This window comes from Anolis carolinensis, chromosome 4 (genome assembly GCF_035594765.1).
Source record: "Anolis carolinensis isolate JA03-04 chromosome 4, rAnoCar3.1.pri, whole genome shotgun sequence".
Lineage (NCBI taxonomy): Eukaryota > Metazoa > Chordata > Lepidosauria > Squamata > Dactyloidae > Anolis > Anolis carolinensis.
In genome coordinates, this window is record NC_085844.1 from 13,047,678 (window position 1) to 13,061,818 (window position 14,141).

At 42.4% G+C, this 14,141-nt stretch overlaps 1 protein-coding gene across 10 annotated transcripts in view; it reads left to right on the plus strand.

Moving 5' to 3' along the window:
* Positions 1 to 2,397: 2,397 nt before the first annotated feature.
* Positions 2,398 to 14,141, plus strand: part of st3gal1 (ST3 beta-galactoside alpha-2,3-sialyltransferase 1) — a 148,782-nt gene continuing 137,038 nt past the window's right edge. For 3 of the 10 annotated variants that reach the window (XM_062980011.1, XM_062980010.1, XM_062980013.1), the window contains exons 1-3: positions 2,606 to 2,828; positions 10,066 to 10,178; positions 11,659 to 11,786. The gene's annotated coding sequence lies outside the window, so the exon portion shown is untranslated. Of the gene's footprint in view, positions 2,829 to 10,065; positions 10,179 to 11,658; positions 11,787 to 14,141 lie in introns of all 10 variants that reach the window. The other 7 variants (XM_016992744.2, XM_016992745.2, XM_003219376.4 and 4 more) reach the window with 5 other exon arrangements.

Below are 14,141 nucleotides of genomic sequence, written 5' to 3' on the forward strand. Positions count from 1 at the left end.
AAACTCTTTGGCCTGAATGCTATCAGTCCCAGACATCTAGTTAAATGGTGCTTTATGACAAGTAAATCCATAAACTGAGTGAGTTTACTCTGGTGGGGAGGGCTAAGCAACAGTTTAGTCTTTCTTCAACTGTAATGAATGGGTGAGGAATGAATAAAACAAGATGAACTGGAGTTTTGTGGGTCCGTGTCTCTCTTTTACTGTCATATTTTTCTCTCTTTCAAACATATACACACTCATATGGAATCTCTCATACGTATCCACACTTTTATTTGATTTCTCTCTCTTTCACGCATCCATACTCACTGGTGGAGGCTCCTTCTTTGGAGGCTTTTAAACAGAGGCTGGATGGCCATCTGTTGGGGGTGCTTTGAATGCAATTTCCTGCTTCTTGGCAGGGGGTTGGACTGGATGGCCCATGAGGTCTCTTCCAACTCTACTATTCTATGATTCTATGATATGGTCCCCTCTTAATCTCTCTCACACACACATCCTTTCTCATATAACACTCTCCAGTCACATACACACTTTCTTATGGTCTCTCTGGCAGTCACACACACAAATACTCTAGCTCTCTCTCTCTCGCTCTCATACACATATACAGACTCATATATTCTCTCTCAAAGTTATGGTCACTTTCTCACAAACAACCTTACAAATTTTCTCTCTCACACACACAAATATACACACCCACTCATATGGTATCCCCCTTCTCATCACACATGCATACTCATAAGTTTCTCCTCTCTCACACACAGACACTCCTTTGGTCTCTCTCTCAGTCACACACACAAACACTCATGTGTATGGGTTGTTGTATGTCTTTCGGGCTGTGTGGCCACTCATGTGTATGCTTTCTCTCTTCCACACAAACATAAATGCACACTCTATATGACCCTGTCCGTCACACACATTCACACTCATATTGGCTGTCTCTCTCATATCCACACTGACTCATATGGTCTCCACCTTCTCTCTCTCTCACACACACATAAACATACACTTATAGAGCATCTTGCACACTCTTTCATACACACTCTCCAGTCACATTCACAGGTTCATATGGTTTCTTTCTCTGTCACAAACATTCATGTGCATGCTCTCTCTCTCTCCCACAAACATGAATGCACACTCATATGGTCTCTCTCTCACACACATAACACATTCATATAATAATAACAATAATAATTATTATTATTATGATCATCTGCATCATTCAAAAATACTTCACACAGTCCTAGACACTTTGGAAGTGTTCGACTTGTGATTTTGTGATACGAAATCCAGCATATCTATCTTGTTTGCTGTGTCATACAATGTTGTTGTGCCAATAATAATAAATCTTTATATCCCACTTTTCTCTCTCATGGGACCCAAAGTGGCTTAGTAAAAAGGGAAAGGTTTTCCCCTGACATTAAGTCCAGTCGTGTCCGACTCTGGGGGTTGGTGCTCATCTCAAATTCTAAGCCGAAGAGCCGGCGTTGTCCGTAGACACCTCTAAGGTCATGTGGCTGGCATGACTGCATGGAACGCCGTTACCTTCCCACCGGAGCAGTACGTATTGATCTACTCACATTTGCATGTTTTTGAACTGCTAGGTTGGCAGAAGCTGGGGCTAACAGCGGGCACTCATTCTGCTCCCTGGATTCGAACCTGCGACCTTTTGGTCCACAGGTTCAGCAGCTCAGTGCTTTAACACACTGTGCCACTGGGGGCCTCTGCTTACAACATATTAAAATCACATAAACAACAATCAGAGTATAACAATAATCTAAGCATCATAGGATAAGGAGCCTCCGGTGGCCTAGGGGATAAAAGGCTTGTGACTTGAAGGTTGTGTTGCTGACCTGAAGGCTGCCAGGTTCGAATCCCACCCGGGGAGAGCGTGGATGAGCTCCCTCTATCAGCTCCAGCTCCATGTGGGGACATGAGAGAAGCCTCCCGCAAGGATGGTAAAAACATCAAAACATCCGGGCAATGTCCCCTGGGCAACGTCCTTGCAGACGGCCAATTCTCTCACTCCAGAAGCAACTCCGAAAAAAAATAATCATAGGATAAACAAGTCAAGTAAAATGATCACAGTATAAATTCAAGTTCATGAGGCATCCTATAGTCTCTATCACAGCCACACTCACTCATAGGATCACACACAGAAACGTATACTCCCAGTACACTCTCAATCACACACACAGAGACTCTTTCGTACACACAGACATAAAAGCACACTCCTATGGCTTTCCTTCTGGCACATCCTCTCATATATATATCTCTCAGTCAAACCCTCATATGAACACAGTCCTGTGGTCTTTCTCTCTCAGTCCCACAAGCACACAGGGATCTCAGCTCACACTCACACTCCGGCTCCATCCCGTCGGCTCCTTCCTCTCCGGAGGCTCTTCTTCTTCTTCGGGAGGCGCCCACAGCTGCCTGCCTCTCCCCTTCCCATCCCCGTCCCCCTCCCCATTTCTCCCCCAGACTCAGGCCAGAGAGAGAAAGAGAAAGCCAGCAGCGCCAGGGAGGGTCTCCTTCTCCAACTCCTCCTCCCCTTTTTGCAGCCTGAGGAGGAGCTTGTGTTGAGCCCCGCCGATTGAGCTCTCTCTCTCTCTCTCTCTCTCTCTCTCAATCTCTCTCTCTCTTTCTCATCCACGTGGCTTCGGCGGGGCGGGAGCCGCTATATTAGGCAGGGGAAGCCTCCAGCCTGGGGCTTGGGCGCTCGCCTGGCTATTGTTGCCGCCGAGAGAAAGAGAGAGAAGGAAAGCAAGGAGCGAGGCGAGAATCGGGCTCGGAAAGACACAAAGGAGGAGGCGGCGGAGATGGGAGCGGATCCGGTGAGTGGCTGGCGATCGGCTCTGGAAGAAGAAGGGCTTGGGAGAGGGAAAGGGAAAGAAAGGCAAGGCTCCGTGGAGAGACCCCTTGAAGGTCCGGCTGGAGCTCTGGGGTCGGAGAGAAGGACAGCAAAGGAAGGAAGGAATATCCGCAGGGCAAGGAGACCCCTTGCTTGTGGGTTTCCCCCTTTGAGTGATCCCTCTTTGGGGCCAAAGGCATCGGGGCGGAGATGGCAGGGAAGCTCCCGTTAGAAGGGCAACTTGGGGGAAAGTTCACTTTTGGAGATAAAGAGAGAACCTACGCCGCGGAAGAGATGCAATTCGGCCCCGCGTTCACTCTTACTCCTCAATGCTACGGACTCCTGGGTAGTAGTTTGAGACGATTTGAAAGCCTCGTTTTCAGTATGCTGTGTTCATATATTTGAGTGGGTTGCTGTGAGTTTCCCGGGCTGTCTGGCCATGTTCCAGAAGCACTCTCTCCTGACGTCTCGCCCACATCTGTGGCAGGCATCCTCAGAGGTTGTGAGGTCTGTTGGAAACTAGGCAAGTGGGGTATATATCTGTGGAAATTCCAGATTGGGAGGGGGGAAAAAAACTCTTATGAGGCAGACGTGGATTTTGCAATTGATCATCTTGATTATATTGGGTTTATGGTTCCCGTACCCTTGAGAAGGTTGTGTAAGTTTTATTTATTGCTATATAATTGTATTGTTTTACCTTGCTTAATAATTATGTTGCTAATTATTATTATGTTGCTTAATTATGTTGCTATGTAATGTATGTGTTGTTTTTATGATTGGAAACCGCCCTGAGTCCCATCCTGGAGATAGGACAGTATATAAATAAAGTTTTTTTAATTATTATTATTATTATTATTATTATTGATTAGCATTGAAAAGCCTTGCAGCTTCAAAGCCTGGCTGCTTCCTACCTGGGGGAATCCTTTGTTGGGATTAACTGGCCATGATTGTTTCCTGTCTGGAATTCCCCTGTTTTCATAGTGTTGTTCTTTATTTGCTGTACAGATTTTAACTTTTTTTAAAAATACTGGTAGCCAGATTTTGCTCATTTTCATAGTTTCCTCCTTTCTGTTGAAATTGTCTACCATTGCTTGTGGGTTTCAATGGCTTCTCTGCATAGTGTGACATGGTGGTTGTTAGAGTGGTCTCGCATTTCTGTGTTCTCCAATAATCAAGCAGGAAGCAGCCAGGCTTTGAAGATGCAAGGCTATTCAATGCGAATCAAGCTGGCCAATGGCAACATTCACACTTGCCCCAATCAGACAAGAGTTAGAATCATAGAATAGTAGAGTTGGAAGAGACCTCATGGGCCATCCAGTCCTACCCTCTGCCAAGAAGCAGGAAATCTCATTCAAAGCACCCCCGACAGATGGCCATCCAGCCTCTGCTTAAAAGCCTCCAAAGAAGGAGCCTCCACCACAGTCTTTCTCTTCTTCCTGTCTGGGAATAAATAAAGAGCAGCCCTCAAAAAACTGGGGAATTCTAGTAAGGAAACAACCAGAGCCAACTAACACCTCCCAACAAAGGAAGCAGCCAGACTTTGAAGCTGCAAAGCCATTCAATGCTAAGCAAGCTGGCCAGTTGCAACATTCACACTTGCCTCAAGCAGACAAGAGTTCTTTCTCCCACCCTGAACATTTCACAGATATATAAACCCCACTTGCCTAGTTTCCAACAGACCTCACAACCTCTGAGGATGCCTGCCATGGATGTGGGCGAAACGTCAGGAGAGAGTGCTTCTGGAACATGGCTAGACAGCTCGGAAAACTCACAGCAACCCAGTGATTCCGGCTAGGAAAGCCTTCGGCAACACATTGTCCTCTGAGCGTTGTGAGCCGCTAAAGAGAAGAAAGCGGGATACGGAGAAAATAATAACGGTAGTAGCTGTAGTTTGGCGAGGCACCAAGCAAGCAACTCCTCAAACGGCAGAGGAGGAAGAGGCGAAACGCCTTCCAGAAGTATAGATCCTGGGATTGCACAGCATTGAGGCATGCAGGGGGGTTTCAAAGCGGTGTCAAACTGCATGTGGCCGCCCCTTTTCCAGGGAAGCGTCCTGGGTCGGATGGGGAGTGACAGCGCTGGCTTTGGGCACCTCTGGCTGGCCTTTCTCTCGGAGGAGCCGGCTCCTTTTCTGGCTCAGGGGAGCCTTGCCCCTCCTCTCCTCGCCTCTCCTTTCCCCCAATTCCTTAAGTCCACTCGGGGAAGGGTTGTTAACTTTTGCGGTCTCCTCGCACCGCCTCAAGGGGAAGTTCTGCGCTGCCGGAAAAGTCAGGCAGGAAAGCCGCCTCTCGCCACGTGGGTTGCCTCTCTCTCCTCTCTCTTTCTCTCTCTGTGCATCTTCAACTACAGAATCAAGGCAGTGTGTTGTCAAAAGCTTTCATGGCCAGAATCATTGGGTTGCTGTGAGTTTTCCCTTGCCGTGTGGCCATGTTCCAGAAGCATTCTCTCCTGACGTTTCGCCCACATCTATGGCAGGCATCCTCAGAGGTTGTTGGAAACTAGGCAAGTGGGGTTTATATATCTGTGGAATAATATCCAGGGTGGGACTAACTCAACCAGAGAAATCAGCCATAGCAAAGCACTTGATGAACCAACCTGGACACAGTATATTATTTGAGAACACAGAAATGCTGGACCACTCCAACAACTATTATTGTTATTACAATAGAGTCTCACTTATCCAACATTCGCTTATCCAACATTCTGGATTATCGAACGCAGTCTGCCTTTTAGTAGTCAATGTTTTTGTAGTCAATCTTGAGATGTTTTGGTAATTACTACATAACATTGCTGTGTATTGAACTGCTTTTTCTGTCAAACTTGTTGTAAAACATGATGTTTTGGTGTTTAATTTGTAAAATCATAATGTAATTTGATGTTTAATAGGCTTTTCCTTAATATCTCCTTATTATCCAACATGTTCGCTTATCCAACATTCTGCTGTCCTGTTTATGTTGGATAAGTGAGACTCTGCTGTATTATTATTATTAACTATCATGTCAGACTACACAGAGAAGCCATTGAAATTCACAAGCATGTGGACAACTTCAACAGAAAGGAGGAAACCATGAAAATGAACAAAATCTGGCTACCAGTATTAAAAAAAACCTCAAAAATCAGAACAGTAAATAAGAAGCAACACTCTGAAAACAAAGGAGTTCCAGACATGGGAACCAGGGGCAGCTAATGACTCTGAACAAAGGATGCCCTCAGGCAGGAAGAAGCCAGGAGATGAAGGTATTCAATTCTAATTAACTACAACATTCACACTGGCCTCCAACTGACAAGAGTTCTTCCCTCACCCTGGACTTTCCACAGATATATATATAAACCTTCCTTGCTTAGTTTCTACATACCTCACAACTTCTGAGGATGCCTGCCATAGATGTGGGCGAAACGTCAGGAGAGAATACTTCTAGAACATGGCCATACAGCCCAGAAAACATACAACAACCCTCTGATCTCTTGTCTGTTAATGTTGTAATTAATCACCTTGATTACCGTAGAAATGCCTTGCAGCTTCAAAGTCTGGCTGCTTCCTTCCTGGGGGAATCTGATGTTGGGAGGTTTTAGCTGGCCCTGATTGTTTCTTGTCTCGAATTCCCCTGTCTTCTGAGTGTTGTTCTTTATTCACTATATTAGAGTTCTTTTTAATATTGGTAGCCAGATTTTGTTCATTTTCATGGTTTTCCTCCTTTCTGTTGAAATTGTCCACATTTCAGTGGCTTCTCTGTGTAGTCTAACATGGTGGTTGTGAGAGTGGTCCAGCATTTCTGTCTTCTCAAATAATCTGCTGAGTCCTGGTTGGTTCATCAAGTGCTTTGCTAGGCTCACTTCTCTGGTTGAGTTAGTCTGTAGTGTCTTTCATGTTCCTTGATTCGTGTTAGGGCAATGCTGCGTTTGGTGGTCCCTATGGGCTCTGCGTTTGGTGATCTCTATGTAGACTGCGTTTGGTGATCTCTATGTAGACTTGTCCACAGCTGCATGGTATACGGTAGACTCCTGCAGAGGTGAGAGGATCCCTCTTGTCCTTTGCTGATTGTAGCATTTGTTGGGTTTTCTTAGTGGGTCCAGAGATAGTTTGTAGGTTGTGTTTCTTCATCAGCTTCTCTATGCGGTCATTGGTTCCCTTGATGTATGGTACGAAGACTTTTCCTCTGGGTGGATCTTTGTCTTTACTCTCAAGGCTCAATACCGCTTGAACTGTCCTGGCTAAATGCAAGGAAGGGAGTGGGAGTTGTAGCTTCCCAAAGTCTGTAGCTTTCTGTGCTCTAGAGTGCTGGTGCCTCCGCAAATTGCAAACTCCTAGGATTCTATAGCACTGAGTTATGTTACTTCAAGTCATGTCAAACTGCATTAACTCTGTAGTGTGGATGCACTCTTTGGCTCTCTCTTCTCCACCTTCATTTGCAGGTCCTGAAACAGGTTTTGGTGTATGTCTGTGGGAATTTTACACTGAAGTGAAGTTTGTTTTTAATCTCATGTTGGTGACACACTTTTAAGACGTGCATCTTTTGGCCACACTGTTCTTCAGGATATCCGGCAAACCAGAGTTAAACCCAACCCCTTGCAAGATTGTCATGATGAAATGTATGGGGAAACCACATACCACATTAAAACCTTTCATTAATATTTTTAAAAATAGATGATTTGTATAATAATATATATATTTCCAAGATTTTTTGTCATTTCTCAATACAATCACGAGGCACACCTACACACTGCCGCCAACACACTAACATGTCACAACACACAGTTTGGAAAGCTCTGTCCTAAGAGGACAGAAGACTCTAGAGAGCTGGGGCACATCTGCACCAACCACTTAACATGGATTTAAAACAGCTTGACAACATAGTGTTCAATTGATTTAAGGCGCACAGCAATGCGCTTTAAGGGCTTTCAACCAGGATAAGCAAAGTTGGCAGATACTCTGTAACAGAATCCATAATGCACATCAACACACACAAGTGTAGACCACATATCATGGCAAAACTGATTAAAGGATGTGCCCTTCTAAGTTCAGCATATGCGCATTATGGAGGAGGGAGTTGAACAAGAAGCCCAAACTCTTCATGGCTTTCAAGACACAGATGCTGAGGATCCTGGAACTGGTTTGAGGTTAGCCTCTGTGGCATGTGTAACACCATCCAGGTCTCAAACCAATACCAGGGCTAATCATCCACACAGTGAAATCCCATCTTTCTCTGTTGGTTTCATATCGACCTAAGTAGTCAATGTAGATGTACCCTATGTCCATGAAGAACACACAATTCAAGAGACCAGGGACACATCTATTCTGACCATCCTAATGTGAATGGAAGGCACTTTGAAAACATAACATCCATATGACGCATGGGGCAAATGTCCTTTTGAGCCCTTAAACTCTAATAAACAGAATTGCAGGATATTACAAAATAGATTACTTAATCTGTTTTAGGTGTAAACTACATGGACCAGTAAGGTGTAAACCACATCACCTGGTGATACCAATTAATGGACAGGTGCTCCAGCGATCTTCATATTTGTAATTGGGGGAGCAGAAGGGAAAATAGTCTGAATCCTCCACAGCCTCGAAACTGTAAACCCTGCGGATCATGGAACCAGATTAGAGGCAAACTGTGTGGTGTGTAAACACCACTAGGTCTTGATCTGGTCCTTGCACTTGATGTATGATCAGGAGCACATTTCCTTCCCTTCTGCTCCTGCCACTTCTGTAGATGTGCCTCTGGATTCAAATCTCCACTTAGTCATGGAAACCCATTAGGTGATTCTGGACAAGTCATACTCTCTTAGCCTCAGAAGAGATTCCCTCTGGACAAAGCTTGGCAAGGAAACCCCCTCATAGGGTTGCCTATGTATGAAACTACTTGAAGGCATACAACATCAAATGTTCATGGAGACACCAATGTTAGAAGGCAGAGTGTTCTGTACCAAAGGAAGCATGCTTCCTGGGGATAATGGGAGTCGTAATCCAGTTTGGGATCCAGGAACTGTTTGTGATGTGGCAGCAAAGGGGGATTTAATACTGGCAGGCAAGCAGTCCCCATCCATGAGCACAGAAACATCATTAGAGATGAAGATTCACCAACACAATGTCTGCTTAGAAATTCTTTTCATGTGTTTGGGGCAGCTTATTGCTGTCATGTCTTGCTAAGATGTGTTCAGAAGGGTTTTCTATTACCTCCCTCCGAGGCTGAGAGTGTGTGGCTTGCTCAGAGTCACTCAATGGGTTTCCATGGCTGAGTGCCAATTTGAGCCGTGTTCTCCAGAGTCATCATCCAACTCTCAAAACACATCATGCTGCGTCTCTCAAACTAATTTACTCCCAAGTCAATGTGTATAAACTAGATTGTAGGCAGCCTTTGTTATTCCTGTGAGGGCTCAATGAATATTTCTTAGCAGTTGATCGTTTAGTAATTATTTATATGATGTGTGCCCCACCCCCCGGGATCCAAAGCAGCTAATTAAAACAAAATAACTCAAAAGTATAAAATAGTTTGCTTTTGATCACAAATTTTTGTATGAGTTCAACTATAAAGGAGTCTTGGTGGTCCAGTTCTGCCTGATCAATTTAAGAGCAGCTCAGCCACCCCCATTGTCTACCTGCTTTTGGGGTCTGTGTCTAGGAACAATGGTGCCATTCAACCATGTGTTCCTCCGAAACCTACTTCTCAGGAAATAACATTGTTTTCCTTGGTGTAGAGCATCCACTGCAAAACAATATGCCATTTTGATACCACTTTAATTGCCATGGTTCTGTCATCTAGGTTTTTGGGATTTATAGTTCGGGAACTCTTGCTGGAAAGCTCTAGTGGTATTGTTCAGGAGAGAGTAGTAGCATAGCATGACCCAAATTGCCAGTCTTGCTGAATTGCCAGTAAGGAAAGTGATAATTTTAACTTGTATACGTGTGTATCTATGTATGAATGTTACTAATAATATCGCCATATAATGATATTGTACAATGTAGTAATTTAATGCTTATATTGTGCTATGCTAATAATATATTGTATGTTCATTTGATTTGTAAGCCGCTCTGAGTCCCCTTCAGGGTGAGAAGAGCGGGATATAAATGTAGCAAATAAATAAATAAATAAATATATTACATGCTGACTTTTCATAGATTTTCTTAAGAGATACTCAGAAGTGTTTTTGCCAGTTCTTTCCTAGTCTATAACACCTGATATTTATTGTCTGCCTCCCTTTCACGTTCTAACCAGGGCTAACTCGGCTTAAGCTTCCAATATTGGAAAGAATCTGGTGCCTTTTGATGTTGCGCAAAGATGATACTATCACATGGGGGTGTGTATGTGTGGAGTTACTGGTTCAAAAGGTAATTTGAGAAGCACTTCATTTTTTTTTCTTCCAGCAGAGAATGCTTACCTTTTTGCCAAATCATAAATCTGAAGGTTTTGTAGGGTGGATACCAGTTACAGTGTTTTGGTGTTGTTATAAATGTTCAAGCTGATACAGACTCATCCCTTTCATAGGGTTTTCTTGGACAGATTTCTTCAGAGTGGTTTTGATGTGTCCTTTGTATTAGAGTGAGAGTGTGTGACTTGCCCAAGATCATTCCATAGATTTCTACAGCTTTTTTGTGTCAGGAGCGACTTGAGAAACTGCAAGTCACTTCTGGTGTGAGAAAATTGGCCATATGCAAGGACGTTGCCCAGGGGAGGGCCAGATGTTTACCATCCTGTGGGAGACTTCTCTCATGTCCCCACATAGAAAGCTGGAGCTGACATATGGGAGCTCACCCCGCTCTCTGGATTTGAACTGCCAAGCTTTCAGTCAGCAGTCCTGCCGGCACAAGGGTTTAACCCACTACATCACCAGGGGCCCCAGGTTTCTATGGCTGAGTAGAGATTTGAACTTCCAGTGTCTTCCTCTTCCAACCCCAAACCATTCAGTCTTGTTAAAATGGTATTGAATTCCTATAACAGCACAATGTGGATGCACAAATGCTTACAAGGTGAGATGCATATGTTTGCAATCCTGTCACACCTGGGACTGTTTAACTTTTGTATTTCTCTTCAGGTTTTAGATGCATGGCTAAGCTATGATTATGAGGCTGCGGGACTTTTAAGAAACTGTGTTTGGTGATTATGAATGATGCCCTTTCGAGTCTGCTTTTAACACATTTGGCTGTTATGTTTTATTTATGCTTGGGATCCTCTTGTAGCAGGCTCTTCTGAAAGGCTTTGTAGACATCTTTTAAATAAATAAAAGCCAAATGTAGAGCGTGCAAAGTACTTTTCATAAATTAGTGGTTTACAAGTACCCTTTAGGTAGGTGTTATTGCTGAGCTGCAGACAAGGGTAACAGACTGAGAAAACCTCTCGCTTGAGGCAGAGCAATTCTCTATGTGCTTTCTTGAACTTCCCATAGTGTTTCATTAGAGTTTTTTTTCCATAGGAAATATATTTAGAAAGTTAGGACAAAGCAGAAGGAAATTATACTTAAATTTTAGGATCATTCCCTTTCTGTTTATTATTATTTATTGTATTTTGAATGGTGCTATGATATGTTGTTTTTATATTTTATTATATTGTATTGCTCTGGACATGGCCCCATGTTAGCCGCCCCGAGTCCCCGTTTGGGAGATGGTGGCGGGGTATAAATAAAGTTTTATTATTATTTTTATTATTATTATTTCATGGGCTCCCTTTTTTGGTGGCGTAAGTTTGAGTTAAAGTTGTTGTTGTTTTTTTAAACGGTGTCTCTCTGACCAAGCCATCAAATAGGTTAGAAAAATGTGGAGTGAACTGTTATTAAAACACCCTATATGGGTTCTTTTTGCTGTTTTACTGCAGCTCAGGAGCATGGGATTAAAATCCCCAGTTGGCCATGTGACGTTGGGCAAGTCATTTTCTCTCAGCCTCAGAGGGAGGCAAAGGCGAACGCTCTCCGAAGAAATCCTGCCAAGAAAACTCCATGATAGGTTTGCTTTAGGATTGCTATAAGTTGTAATTCCTTGGAGGCACGTAGCAACAAGGTTGTAACTATCACTTTGAATTGTGCATGCAAACAGACCAGCAGCAAAGGAAGCGGCAGGATGTCACATGCACAAATGTGCAGCGGTGTCTCAAATGAGTAAAATTCTATAAAAAGGAGAGAGAACAGAAAGTGAGGCTCACAACACGTCAAAAAGGAGGTTTCAGTGATAATATTCTCCGCCATGCTTCCAAATTCTCCAAACTCAACTTTCTGTATATAGAAAGTCTCTAAGTCATGAACAAGATAGATTTTATAGGTTTTTATGAAGTTGAATGTGTGTGTATATTGGACCAGTTATATTTTTTAAGTGTGGGTAGGTTTGCTCTCAAAAATGTATGCACCTTTTAACAGCTAATTTTAGCTATGATGATTATTTGACAGCTAAAGAAATAAATTTATATTGAAGAATAAATTGTAAAAATGATTTATTTAGAGTTAGAAAGCCCCCCTTAAATTACAATTATGTGTTAAGTGTTCAAATTGTTATCCCAAATGTAGAAATGCATTGCGTCCAGTGTGGAAGTACAGAGTTTCAAACAGCAAATATAGATTCTCTTGAAATTTCACAATACCTTTCCAGTATTGACTCCTTTTGGGGTTTATACCCTTTTTTTTTTTACAAAGGCATTGCAAATTTCCCATTAAGGATACAGTAGAGTCTCACTTATCCAAGCTTCATTTATCCAATGTTCTGTATTATCCAAGGCAGTCTGCCTTTTAGTAGTCAATGTTTTTGTAGTAAATGTTGCAATGTTTTGGTGCTAAATTTGTAAATACAGTAATTACTACATAACATTACTGTGTATTGAACTGCTTTTTCTGTCAATTTGTTGTAAAACATGTTTTGGTGCTTAATTTGTAAAATCATAATGTAATTTTATGTTTAATAGGCTTTTTTCTTAATCTCTGTTTATTATCCAACATTTTCGCTTATCCAATGTTCTGCCGGCCCATTTATGTTGGATAAGTGAGACTACTGTATATGCATTTTGAGAGGACAGCTTGTATGTGTACTTGCCACAAACAGTGAGAGTTTAAAAACAGTTTTTATACATGATATGTTCCAAAGAATATCACAGAGACCTGTTCTTGTAACACAAATATTGTCATACACGATGTTCTTCTAATCCCAATGGCAGACCAAGTGACTTGAACTTTTAAACCTCTTCAGAAATTATTTTCCAAGTTTGGTTGTTGTGTGCTTTCAAGTTGTTTCTGACTTAACCCCAAGGCAGGGTTTTCTTGGCAAGATTTGTTCAGAGTGGATTTGCCTTTGCCTTCCTCTGAAGATGAGAGAGTATGATCTGTCCAAAGTTACTCTATAGACTACTATAGCCAAGTGGGGACTACTATAGCCCTGGTTCTCAGCGTCGTAATCCAACACTCTCCTCTAAGGTCAGGTTGTTGTTGTTGTTGTTGTTGTTGTTGTTGTTGTTGTTGTGTGCCCCCAATCCTTTCCCAGTTTATAGCACTATCATCACAGGGTTTTCTTTGCAAGATTGATCTTCAGCTGCATTTAAAGGTCTTTACCTTTTTGTAGGCAGGCAGCAGATGCTATGGGAAATCTATACAATTGTCCTTATGGGATGCTCTGCTATTCTGGTATTCAACATCCAGCTTATTTAGATACAGCACAGCCTCTGAGGAATACATTCCTGAACTTCACATGGACATGAGACATTTTGGATAAGGTCTTCTGGCCATAAAGTCATGGTGGAGGACCTAGACAATGTCTAGAAAGAACAAGTTTTGTTAGAAGTGGATAAATGAAATTGCAGGTGCCAGTCTTGCACATACAAGGGTTGTACACTGCATTTATTTGGCAGAGTAGATGAGAAAGAAAGGAAATCTTGATTTGAGATAGTCAAGCCTATACAGTAGAGTCTTACTTATCCAACAGAAACGGGCCAACAGAATGTTGGATAAGTGAATATGTTGGATAATAAGGAGGGATTAAGGAAAAACCTATTAAACATAAAATTAGGTTATAATTTTACAAATTAAGTACCAAAACATCATGTTATACAACAAATTTGACAGAAAAAGTAGTTCAATACGTAGTAATGCTATGTAGTAATTACTGTATTTACAAATTTAGCACCAAAATATCACGATGTATTGAAAACATTGACTACAAAAATGCGTTGGATAATCCAGAACGTTGGATAAGCAAGTGTTGGATAAGTGAGACTCTACTGTACTTTATTTTGTATGAGAGGTAAGTAGATTCATTGAGGAACACAAGTTTCTAGTAGTAATTTTTGTTACATTTCAAATTTAATCTTATGTTTACAATGTT